Below are 13101 nucleotides of genomic sequence, written 5' to 3'. Positions count from 1 at the left end.
TCAGATTCTCAGCTCTCCTCAAGGTTGACAGTCTGTTCCTAATTTCTGCCTGTAGAAGGTTAATTCCCTCTTTTTTCTCCTCTGGGGATCTTTTCCATTGTTTTTTCAGCTGCCTTCTTTCCCTAACTAACCGTTCAATCTCCTGCTGTCTCCTGGACTTTGTCGGTGTAACTATCCTTTTCGTTCTCTCTGCTGTTCCATACCGCTTCACACCATAGCTGTAAATTAGGTCTCCCATTCTCTCCAGCTTTCTGATTGCAGTTCCCTTTAGTTGTCCGAGGAGTTTGCTGATGTCTGTGTCAATTGTCTCCCACTCTCTTTTCTCACAGGATTTTGGACACATGATTTTTGGCTTTCGTCCTTGCATCTTAGTCTCTGTTGCAGGCTGTGACAGGTCGGGCACCACTATGCTTTGTTCCTCATCCCCAGCCTGAGCAAGGAGATTGATGTCCTGCAGACTTTGGTTTTGGTCCTGCTGCTGGACCTCATTCGACTTACTCGACTTGCTTCGTAAGAAGTAGCGGTCAATGCGAGGTTCCTTTTGTTCTGGCATCAAACACTTTTTCAAGCCTTGGTGTCTTCTTAGGCCTGCATAGGATGTTACCTTGGTCCAGCCACACCTGCAATTCCAGAGCTCAAATCCTGGAGCAGATATATCTGATAACAAATACCAACTTTGTACATGAATTCATTAAACCATTAGCATGTGTGGGCGTGTTAGGCCTATGGCTGTCAGGATGGCCGAGCGGTCTAAGGCGCTACGTTTAGGTCGTAGTCTACTCTGTAGGCGTGGGTTCAACTCCCACTTCTGACAGCAAAGCTTCCCTCACTGTGAGAAGAAAAATATAAACCATTTTTGTCTGTTATATGATGAACTTTTCTCTGTGTTATCATGCTAACATTAGCATTCTAACATTAGCATTCTGACTGTAGCGTTCTAACGACAGAATGGTAATGTCTAATGCTAAATTTTTTGTTAATTTTTTATGGTGAAACCTAACAGTCAAGGATTTTGATACTTGGTGCCATTTTTGAAATATATAAACTTCTCTTATTTTAGCATGTTAACATTTTAATGCTAATATTTTTTGATTATTGTATTTGTATAAACCTAAAATTCTTGGCTTTTGATACATGGCAATGTCAGAAGTATGCCAACTTTTCCTGTCACCATGCTAACATTAATTAGCAGGTTATTGTTTTATGCTAGCATTTTAGCTAATTGTAATTATTTGAACCTAAAATTCATGGCATTTGATACTGGGTGCTATCTTAGAAGTATGCTAAAGATTTTTTATTATTATGCTAACATTAGCGTTCTTATGTTTATGCTAATATTTTAGCTCATTTTGATGATTGAAAGCTAAAATTCATGGTTTTTGAGACATGTCTCTATTTTACAGGTATTCTAACTGTTCCCATTATAACAAGCTAACATTAGCATGCTAACGGTTAATGCAAACTTTTTAGCTTCAGTCAAAATTATATATTCAATTATAAAACAGTAATTCTTGATAATAAATACAAATATTGTACTGGAAGCCATTAAACCATTAGCATGTATGGGCGTGAAAATGTTTATGGCTGTCAGGATGGCTGAGCGGTCTAAGGTGCTACGTTCAGGTCGTACTCTACTCTGTAGGCGTAGGTTCGAATCCCACTTCTGACAAGAATATTGTGGGCTTTCCTCACTACTAATTCATTTTATCTATGTCATTAACTTTTCCTGTTATCATGCTAACATTAGTATCCTATCTATAGCATGCTAACATGCTAAAAGTCTCTTATTTTGGGACGGCGTGGCGCAGTGGGATAGTGGCCGTGCGCAACCCGAGGGTCCTTGGTTCAAATCCCACCTAGTACAAAACTCGTCACGTCCGTTGTGTCCTGAGCAAGACACTTCACCCTTGCTCCTGATGGATGCTTGTTGGCGCCTTGCATGGCAACTCCCTCCATCAGTGTGTGAATGTGTGTGTGAATGGGTAAATGTGGAAGTAGTGTCAAAGCGCTTTGAGTACCTTGAAGGTAGAAAAGCGCTATACAAGTACAACCCATTTATCATTTTATTTATTTTACCATGTTAACATTTTAATGCTAATATTTTTTGATAATTTTATTTGTATAAACCTAAAAATCTTGGCTTTTGATACATGGCATTGTCAGAAGTATGCCAACTTTTCCTGTCACCATGCTAACTTATGTTAGCATGTTATTGTTTTATGCTAGCATTTTAGCTAATTGTAATTATTTGAACCTAAAATTCATGGCATTTGATACTTGGTGCTATCTTAGAAGTTTGCTAACATTTTTTAAATGATCATGCTAACATTAACGTGCTTATGTTTTATGCTAACATTTTTGCTCATTTTGATGTATAAAGCTAAAATTCATGGTTTTTGAGACATGTCTCCATTATACAGGTATTCTAACTGTTCCCATTTTAGCAAGCTAACATTAGCATGCTAACGTTTAATGCAAACTTTTTAGCTTCAGTCAAAATTATATATTCAATTATAAAACAGGAATTCTTGATAACAAATACAAATGTTGTACATGAAGCCATTAAACCATTAGGATGTGTGGGCGCAGAGCCAATGATGCCTGTCAGGATGGCCGAGCGGTCTAAGGCGCTACGTTTAGGTCGTAGTCTACTCTGTAGGCGTGGGTTCGAATCCCACTTCTGACAAAAGAGCTTTTTGATTAACCCTAACTATGAGAAGAAAATTACTAATTAATTCGAATCCCACTTCTGACATGAACATTTTGGATTTTCTGCACTGAGAAGAAAAAGATTCATTCATTCATTCATTTATAATATGATAAACATATCCTCTGTTATCATGCTAACGTTACTGTTTTATGCTAGCATTTTAGCTAATTAAAAATATTTGAACGTAAAATTCATGGCATAGCGTGCTTATGTTTTATGCTAGCATTTTAGCTCATTTTAATGACTGAAAGATAAAATTAATGGGTTTTGAGACGTAGCTCTTTCTTGCAAGTATGCTAACTGTTCCCATTATAACATGCTAACATTAGCATGCTAACGTTATATGCAAACATTTTAGCTATTTTATTCATATGAACCTAAAATTTGTGGGTTTTGAGACTTTTTTTTTGCAAGTATGCTAACTATTCCCATTATAACATACTAACATTAGCATGCTAAAGGTTTATGCAAACATTTTTGCTATTTTATTCGTATGAACCGAAAATGTATGGGTTTTGAGACATATCTCTTTCTTTGAAGTATGCTTACAGTTCCCATTATAACACGCTTAAATTAGCATGCTAACGTTTTATGCAAACCTTTTTGCTAATGTATTCGTATAAACCTAAAATTAATGGGGTTTGAGACATGTGTCTTTCTTGCAAGTGTGCTAACTATTTCATTATAACATGTTTACGTTAGCATGCTAATGTTTAATGGTAACATTTTGCTCTTTTTATTTGTGTAAACCTAAAATTAATGGGTTTTGAGACACGTATTTAAGAAAAGAAGAAGAACAAGAAAAAGTACTCAGATTTCCCTCGCCCGTACGCGGGTCACCGGGGCCCCCCTCTGGAGCCAGGCCCGGAGGTAGGGCAGGATGGCGAGTGCCTGGTGGCCGGGCCTGTTCCCATGGGAACCCCCAGGGCACAGCCTGCAGAGTCAACGTGGGTCCACCCTCCAATGGGCTCACCACCCATAGCAGGGGCCATAGATGTCGGGTGCGATGTGAGCTGGGCGGCAGCCGAAGGCAAGACACTTGACGGTCCGATCCTCACCTACAGAAGCTAGCTCTTGGGACGTGGAACGTCACCGCACTGAGGGGGAAGGAGCCTGAGCTAGTGCGCGAAATAGAGAAATTCCGTCTGGATGTAGTCGGACTCACTTCGACGCACAGCAAGGGCTCTGGAACCACTTCTCTCGAGAGGGGCTGGACTCTCTTCCACTCTGGCGTTGCCGGCAGTGAGAAGTGACGGGCTGGGGTGGCAATTCTTCAACTATGATATTACAAATAAATAAATAACAGATGTTCAGTATTACATGACACTTCTTAGACGGTCAAGAGACCAGACTGAATGATCCAGCCATCCATTTCACTAACTCTCACATGTTAAACTAGCATGCTAGCATGGTACCATTTGACCTAACTTTCTCACATACTAAAGTCCTTTTTAATTGCCCGTTGAAAACGTTCCCCTGGAGAATGCGGGAATCGAACCCGCTACCTCTCACATGCTAAGCGAGCGCTCTACCATTTGAGCTAAAACCCCTGTAAGGGTACCATGTTCCCTATTTTCCCTGAACGGGAATCGGACCCAAAACACAGCAAAAGGAGGGACCAATCTAACCACCACCAGGGACTTGATGGATGTCTGTATGAGCAACTTCTTCAGAGTTGGAGTCGTACATGAAAGAAAACATCTGTGATATCATTAGTGATGACTTTACTGTAGCTAAAATTAGCTTAAATGTTAGCATGTTAACTTAACATGTGAGAGTTAGTGAGATCGATGGCTGAAGTCTTCAGTCTGGTCTCTGGACCGTCTAAGAAGTGTCATGTAACAGGTGACTATCACACTCAAATCGTGAGCCTCAAATGGTCTCTCATAAAGTCCCTGGTGGTCTAGTGGTTAGGATTCGGCGCTCTCACCGCCGCGGCCCGGGTTCGATTCCCGGTCAGGGAACTTAGCATTTTAGCAACTATGTCTGAGTGGTAAATAATGTGAGGAACTTCAGAGTTCCGAAAAAACATGGCTGACCTCAGCGAAACCTGGCTTAAACCAAACGATTTTTTTGCGCTAGATAAGGCATCTCCTCCTAACTACACTAATGCGCATATTGCCCGTCCCCTTAAGAGCGCTCTACCATTTGAGCTAATTCCCCTGTAAGACAAGCTAAGCTAGCTGCTATCAGACACAATCACACAAACGTCAGTCAATCTGCAAAAGTCCAGACTGTGGACTATTTCAGTGCCTTTGTCAACGTCTTATATTTTAGTAAGAGTGTTACTGCAGTACTTTAAAGTAATACTACAGTGTGTGTATTCTGAAGGCCACGCCCACTTCCAGCTGTCCTCGTCATACAGACTTTACTGACGTCCACACGTGTCCCACAAGATGGACGACTGCACACATGGGGTCGGCTCTCAAACTCTAAAAAGTTCTAATGGAGAATGCGGGCATCGATCCCGCTACCTCTCACATGCTAAGCGAGCGCTCTACCATTTGAGCTAATTCCCCCATGAAGGTTCAATGTTGCCAAAATCCTATTTTCCCTAGACGGGAATCAGACCCAGAACACGGCGATATGAGGGACCAATCCTAACCACGAGACCACCAGGGACTTGATGGATGTCTGTATGAGCAACTTCTTCCTCTCACATGAAGGAAGACGTGTGATATCATGATTGATAACTTTAGCTGAAATTAGCTTATATGTTAGCATGCTATCTTAACAAATGAGAGTTAGCGAGATCGATGGCTGAAGTCTTCAGTCTGGTCTCTGGACTGTCTAAGAAGTGTCATGTAACACGTGACTGTCAAAGGGTGAGCCTCATACTATTTCTCTTCAAGAAATTATATGAGGCTCACATTTTGAGTGTGAAATTCCATCACGTCCCTGGTGGTCTACTGTATAGGATTCGGCGCTCTCACCGCCGCGGCCCGGGTTCGATTCCCGGTCAGGGAACTTAGCAATTTAGCATCTATATCTGGAGTGGTGAATAATGTGAGGCCCTTAAGAGTTTCTAAAAACATGGCTGACCTTGTAGTTTAACAAAACAGTCCCAAAACGTGTTTTCAGTTGTCAATCTTGCTACCTCGCTAAGCTAACATGCTACCATTCAAGCTAATTCCACTGTAAAGTCTTTTGGACTGCTAGCTGCTATCATTATGTAGCTAACAACTATGATATTACAAATAAATAAATAAGAGATGTTCAGTATTACATGACACTTCTTAGACGGTTAAGAGACCAGATTGAAGAATCCAGCCATCCATCTCACTAACTCTCACATGTTAAGCTAGCATGCTACCATTTCACCTAACTTTCTCACATACTAAAGTCCTTTTTCATTGCCCATCGAAAAAGTTCCCCTGGAGAATGTGGGCATCGATCCCGCTACCTCTCACATGCTAAGCGAGCGCTCTACCATTTGAGCTAATTCCCCAGTAAAGGTACCCTGTTGCCTATTTTCCCTGAACGGGAATCGTACCCAGAACACAGCAATATGAGGGACCAATCCTATAACCACTAGACCACCAGGGACTTGATGGAATGCTGTATGAGCAACTTCTTCCTCTCAGAGGTGGAGTTGTACTTGAAGGAGAATGTGTGTGATATCATGATTGATGACATTAGCTGAAATTAACTTAAATGTTAGCATTCTATCTTAACACGGGAGAGTTAACGAGATCGATGGCTGAAGTCTTCAGTCTGGTCCCTGGACTGTCTAAGAAGTGTCACATAACAGGTGACTGTCACACTCAAACCGTGAGCCTCAAATAGTCTCTCACTAAGTCCCCGGTGGTCTAGTTGCTAGGAATCGGCGTCTCACTGTCGCGGCCTAGGTTTGATTCCCGGTCAGGGAACTTAGCAATTTAGCAACTATGTCTGAGTGGTGAATAATGTGAGGAACTTAGTGTTTAGAAAAAACATGGCTGACCTCGTAGACCCACATGTTTTCCTACATGTACAACTCCACCTCTGAGAGGAAGAATTGGTTCATGCAGACATCCATCAACTAGTCTATTGGTTAGGATTCGGGGGCTCTCCCTCTTGTGGCCTGGGTTGGATTCCCGGTCAGGGAACTTAGCGTTTTAGCAACTATGTCTGGTCACCCTGACAATTTGATCAGTGGCACGGAATTTTGAATGTCGTCTGGTGAGCCTGATAAACACCCGAGGAGGAAGCATTGGAGCTCCAAGAGAGGGGAGGCTCAAATCACGTCTAGCTAGCTGCTAAGCTAACAAAGCTAGCACAGAGAAAGGCAGCGCCGGTCTGAAGGAAGCTACTCCCCCGCACACCGTGACCACCACTTCCCTGAAGACAGCTGGCACTCCACTCGGTGACAGAAAGTACTGTGAGTATGGCTTCCTGCGCTTCGTGCACCTTACTCATGGATAGGTTGGCTCTGCTAGAGAGCCGTGTCCGCCAGTTAGAGCAGTGTAATTTCGTAACTCTAGATGTTGCCGACACATCTGCTAGTGTTAGCTCTAGCGAGCTAACTAGCCCAGCTTGTAGCAGCCCTAAGCGGCCTACAAGCTACGGTGTACCGGTTGAGACGCATAACATATTTAGCCCTTTGGCTAGTCCTACACCCCAGTCTACCAGGCACCACACTTTAGTCATAGGGGACTCCATCACCCAAAACATAAAGCTTAAAAAAACAGCCACAATTAAGTGTATACCCGGGGCCAGAGCACCTGACATTGAAACTAATCTTAGGGAGCTAAATCGCAACAAGCCTAGTAAACAAGTACGACAGGCTAATCGCACCACTAGTTATGTGAACATAGTTGTACACGTTGGCTCCAATGACACAAGGATGAGACAGTCAGGGATTACAAAGAGAAACATAGCCAGGACTTGTGATATCGCTAGAAAGATGTCCAGGCATCGAGTAATCGTCTCTGGCCCCCTGCCTGCGAGAGGCAATGATGAGAGATATAGCAGATTAGTCTCGCTTAATAAGTGGCTGGCTAGCTCCTGTAGACAACAGGGACTAACATATATTGATAATTGGCCCTCTTTCTGGGGCAAACCTGGCTTGCTGATGAGAGACGGCCTTCACCCTAACCAGGAAGGCGCTATCAACTTGCCTAGAAACATAGATTTCTGTTTGAGTCACACTTGACTAACTGCACTAGAGCAAACCCGGTCACAGGCAATTACAGAGCCCGCTAGTCCAGGTGAGGAGTCAGTTAAGTTAAAACTAGGCAGCGCCAGGCTGGATAATCCCTGTACACATAGCAATTCTCTTAGAATAATACACAACTCACATAATGTTTTTTCTGTTATGACTGTGTCAGAGTTGGACATGCGTTCTACTGAGGTGGCAAATTATGATGCGTTCAGTTTATCGCAGCACCAGGCAAACAATCTGAAAATTTCTGTCATATCAGATCTTAGATATGGTCGTAATTATTTTAAGTGCTCTGCGCATAATAAACGCAACATTATTAATATTGCTACTACGGATAATTTGATCAAAAACTCCTTAAAACAGCCCACTACCTATAATATGGGCTTTTTAAATATAAGATCATTGTCTCCCAAAACGTTATTAGTTAACGAGGTCGTTAGAGACAACAATCTTGACGTCAGTAGTCTCAGCAAAACCTGGCTTAAACCAGACAATTTTTTTGCCCTAGATGAGGAATCTCCTCCTAACTGTACTAATGCGCATATTGCCCGTCCCCTAAAGAGCGCTCTACAGTTTGAGCTAATTCCCCTGCAAGACAAGCTAAGCTAGCTGCTATCAGACACAATCACACAAACGTCAGTCAATCGGCAAAAGTCCAGACTTTGGACTGTTTCAGTCCCTTTGTCAACGTCTTATATTTTAGTAAGAGTGTTACTGTAGTACTTTAAAGTAATACTACAGCGTGTGTATCCTGAGGGACATGCCCACTTGTAGCTGTCCTCGTCATACAGACTATACTGTTGTCCACACGTGTCCCACCAGACGGACGACTGCACACATGGGGTCTGCTCTCAAACTCTAAAAAGTTCCAATGGAGTATGCGGGCATCGATCCCGCTACCTCTCACATGCTAAGCAAGCGCTCTACCATTTGAGCTAATTCCCCTGTAAAGGTGACTTGTTCCCTATTTTCCCTGAACGGGAATCGGCCCCAGAACATAACAAAAAGAGGGACCAATCCTAACCACCACCAGGGACTTGATGGATGTCTGTATGAGCAACTTCTTCCTCTCAGAGGTGGAGTCGTACATGAAAGAAAACATCTGTGATATCATGATTGATGACTTTACTGTAGCTAAAATTAGCTTAAATGTTAGCATGCTAGCTTACCATGTGAGAGTTAGCGAGATGGATGGCTGAAGTCTTCAGTCTGGTCTCTGGACTGTCTAAGAAGTGTCATGTAACAGGTGACTGTCACACTCAAAACGTGAGCCTCAAATGTTCCCTCATCAAGTCCCTGGTGGTCTAGTGGTTATGATTCGGCGCTCTCACCGCCGCGGCCCGGGTTCGATTCCCGGTCAGGGAACTTAGCATTTTAGCAACTATGTCTGAGTGGTAAATAATGTGAGGAACTTAAGAGTTCCGAAAAAACATGGCTGACCTCAGTGAAACCTGGCTTAAACCAGACGATTTTTTTGCGCTAGATGAGGCATCTCCTCCTAACTATACTAATGCGCATATCGCCCGTCCCCTTAAGAGCGCTCTACCATTTGAGCTAATTCCCCTGTAAAACAAGCTAAGCTAGCTGCTATCAGACACAATCACACAAACGTCAGTCAATCTGCAAAAGTCCAGACTTTGGACTATTTCAGTGCCTTTGTCAACGCCTTATATTTTAGTAAGAGTGTTACTGCAGTACTTTAAAGTAGTACTACAGTGTGTGTATCCTGAAGGCCACGCCCACTTCCAGTTGTCCTCGTCATACAGACTTTACTGACGTCCACACGTGTCCCACAAGATGGACGACTGCACACATTGGGTCGGCTCTCAAACTCTAAAAAGTTCCAGTGGAGAATGCGGGCATCGATCCCGCTACCTCTCACATGCTAAGCGAGCGCTCTACCATTTGAGCTAATTCCCCTGTAACGGTTCTGAATTGCGAAAATCCTATTTTCCCTAGACTGGAATCAGACCCAGAACACGGCAATATGAGGGACCAATCTTAACCACGAGACCACCAGGGACTTGATGGATGTCTGTATGAGCAACTTCTTCCTCTCACATGAAGGAAGACGTGTGATATCATGATTGATGACTTTAGCGGGAATTAGCTTAAATGTTAGCATGCTAGCTTAACATATGAGAGTTAGCGAGATCGATGGCTGAAGTCTTCAATCTGGTCTCTGGACTGTCTAAGAACTGTCATGTAACACGTGACTGTCACATTCAAAGTGTGAGCCTCAAACAGAGTGTCATCAAGTCCCTGGTGGTCTAGTGGTTAGGATTCGGCGGTCTCACCACCGCGGCCCGGGTTCGATTTTGGCATTTTAACAACTATGTCTGGAGTGGTGAATAATGTGAGGAACTTAAGAGTTCCTAAAAAACATGGCTAACCTTGTAGTTTGACAAAACAGTCTCAGAACGTGTTTTCAGTTGTCAATCTTGCTACCGAGCTAAGCTAGAATGCTACCATTCAAGCTAATTCCTCTGTAAAGCGCTTTGGACTGCTAGCTGCTATCATTATGTAGCTAACAACGATGACATTACAAATAAATAAATAACAGATGTTCAGTATTACATGACACATCTTAGACGGTCCAGAGACCAGACGGAAGAATTCAGCCATCCATCTCGCTAACTCTCACATAATAAGCTAGCATGCTACCATTTGAGCTAGCTTTCTCATATACTAAGTCCTTTTTCATTGCCCATCAAAAAAGCTCCATTTGAAAAATGTTAAAATGTTTGAAATGTTTAAATGTTAAAAATGCTTTGAAGTGTTTAAAATGTTAAAAATGCTTAAAAATGTTTAACATCTTCATGATTTTGAAACGTCCAACATTTTTAACATCTTCAAACATTTTTAAATGTTTGAAAATGTTAAAAATGATTGGTAATGTAATGAACGGGCCACAGGGACTTTTTATTTTCACAATAAAACATTCCCAGTATTGTCTAATAAAGACAGGACATAAGTTTGTGTTAATGTGTTTTTATTCCTTTGACAAGTCATCAGTCCGTGAAAATCACATAATGATGTTAAAATGACACAAATGTCTAAAAAAAGACACTTTTATTCCCTTAATAAAATGTTATCAAACTTGTTTTGTTTGTTAAATAATTGAGAAAAAAAAAAGACCAGTGTTTAAGTTCACTTTGGGATTCAAACATAAACCTTTTGTTTACATTTCTACAGAGACTCCTTTCAAGTATGCTAACTGTTCCTATTATAACACACTAACCTTAGCATGCTAATGTTTTATGCAAACATTTTTGCTAATTTATTTGTGTAAACCTAAAATTCATGGGTTTTGAGACAAATCTTGCAAGTATGCTAACCGTACATATTATAACACGCTAACGTTGTATGCTAGCTGTTTAGCATCAATCAACCTGGGGGCCAGAGGCTGACAGCACAGATAGCAGGCCCATCAACATTTCTACAGACTCCTTCTTGCAAGTATGCTAACCGTACCTATTATAAAACGCTAACATTAAGATGCTAATGTGTTGTGCTAAAAAAATTGCTAATTTATTTGTATAAAGCTAAAATTAATGGGTTTTGAGACATATATTTTTCTTGCAAATATGCTAACTGTTCCTATTGAAACAGGCTAATGTTAGCGTGCTCACATTTGATGCTACATGTTGCTAATTATATATGTGTTAACCTAAAACTAATGGGTTTTGGGACATATCTTTTTCTTGCAAGTATGCTAACCGTACCTCCTGTAACACGCTAACGTTTTATGATAGCTTTTGAGTGTCAATCAACCTCGGGGCCAGAGGTTCAACGCACAGATAGCAGGCCCATCAAAATTTCTATGGAGACTCCTTCTTGCAAGTATGCTAACTGTTCCTGTTATAACACACTAATGTTAGCATGCTAATGTTTAATGCAAACATTTTTGCTAATTTATTTATATAAAGCTAAAATTCATGAGGTTTCAGACATATCTCTTTCTTGCAAGTATGCTAACTGTTCCCATTGTCACATGCTAATGGAATGTAGGATTACGTTTCGGGAATAATGCGATACTGTTGGCGTGTCGTGGAGGTCCAGCCTTCACAACGTCAACAAACATGCTCGGCAAAGTTCTGCGCTAGAACGTGCGGTCTGCAACGTTCTCCGGACGTCACATGACCGCCGAGGACCACACCCTCACTCGGGATCCCAGAGAACTAACAGTTTCTTGTGAGTACCCATGTTGGACACTTCACACACCTTCTGGGGGAACGGAGCTTGTGGGGACCGTCTAAAAGACGGCATATTGCATGTTTGACAATTCCTAAAAATCTTGGCTTTTGATACATGGCATCGTCAGAAGTATTCCAACTTTTTTTATGTCACCATGCTAACATTAGTTAGCATGTTATTGTTTTATGCTAGCATTTTAGCTAATTGTAAATATTTGAACCTAAAATTCATGGCATTTGATACTGGGTGCTATCTTAGAAGTATGCTAAAGTTTTTATATTATTATGCTAACATTAGTGTGCTTATGTTTTATGCTAACATTTTAGCTCATTTTGATGATTGAAGGCAAAAATTCATGGTTTTTGAGAGATGTCTCCATTATACAGGTATTCTAACTGTTCCCATTATAACAAGCTAACATTAGCATGCTAAATTTTAATGCAAACTTTTTAGCTTCAGTCAAAATTATATATTCAATTATAAAACAGTAATTATTGATAACAAATACACATTTTGTACATGAAGCCATTAAACCATTAGCATGTGTGGGCGTGGAAATACTGCCGCTGTCAGGATGGCCGAGCGGTCTAAGGCGTACGTTCAGGTCGTAGTCTACTCTGTAGGCGTGGGTTCGAATCCCACTTCTGACAAGAATATTGAGGGCTTTCCTCACAGCTAACTCATTTTATCTATGACATGAACTTTTCCTGTTATCATGCTAACATTAGTATCCTATTTATAGCATGCTAACATGCTAAAAGTCTCTTATTTTACCATGTTAACATTTTAATGCTAATATTTTTTGATTATTGTATTTGTATAAACCTAAAAATCTGGGCTTTTGATACATGGCATTGTCAGAAGTATTCCAACTTTTCTTATGTCACCATGCTAACATTAGTTAGCATGTTTTTGTTTTATGCTAGCATTTTAGCTAATTGTAATTATTTGAAACTAAAATTCATGGCATTTGATACTTGGTGCTATCTTAGAAGTATGCTAAAGTTTTTATATTATTATGCTAACATTAGTGAGCTTATGTTTTATGCTA

The 13101-nt window shown here is 41.2% G+C and overlaps 6 non-coding genes across 6 annotated transcripts; 5 read left to right on the top strand and 1 right to left on the bottom strand.

The window, feature by feature from the left end:
• The first annotated feature begins 731 nt into the window (after window positions 1-731).
• trnal-uag (transfer RNA leucine (anticodon UAG)) lies at window positions 732-814 on the top strand. The gene has a single exon. It is a non-coding gene; the product is annotated as a tRNA-Leu (tRNA).
• Window positions 815-2603: 1789 nt separating this feature from the next.
• trnal-uag (transfer RNA leucine (anticodon UAG)) lies at window positions 2604-2686 on the top strand. The gene has a single exon. It is a non-coding gene; the product is annotated as a tRNA-Leu (tRNA).
• Window positions 2687-4187: 1501 nt separating this feature from the next.
• On the bottom strand, window positions 4188-4260 carry trnaa-agc (transfer RNA alanine (anticodon AGC)). Its single transcript has one exon. It is a non-coding gene; the product is annotated as a tRNA-Ala (tRNA).
• A 342-nt stretch (window positions 4261-4602) lies between these two features.
• Window positions 4603-4674, top strand: trnae-cuc (transfer RNA glutamic acid (anticodon CUC)). The gene has a single exon. It is a non-coding gene; the product is annotated as a tRNA-Glu (tRNA).
• Window positions 4675-9146: 4472 nt separating this feature from the next.
• trnae-cuc (transfer RNA glutamic acid (anticodon CUC)) lies at window positions 9147-9218 on the top strand. The gene has a single exon. It is a non-coding gene; the product is annotated as a tRNA-Glu (tRNA).
• A 3400-nt stretch (window positions 9219-12618) lies between these two features.
• Window positions 12619-12700, top strand: trnal-cag (transfer RNA leucine (anticodon CAG)). Its single transcript has one exon. It is a non-coding gene; the product is annotated as a tRNA-Leu (tRNA).
• Window positions 12701-13101: the final 401 nt, after the last annotated feature.

This window comes from Nerophis ophidion, linkage group LG01 (assembly GCF_033978795.1).
Source record: "Nerophis ophidion isolate RoL-2023_Sa linkage group LG01, RoL_Noph_v1.0, whole genome shotgun sequence".
NCBI lineage: Eukaryota > Metazoa > Chordata > Actinopteri > Syngnathiformes > Syngnathidae > Nerophis > Nerophis ophidion.
This window is presented reverse-complemented; position numbering and strand designations above follow the sequence as displayed.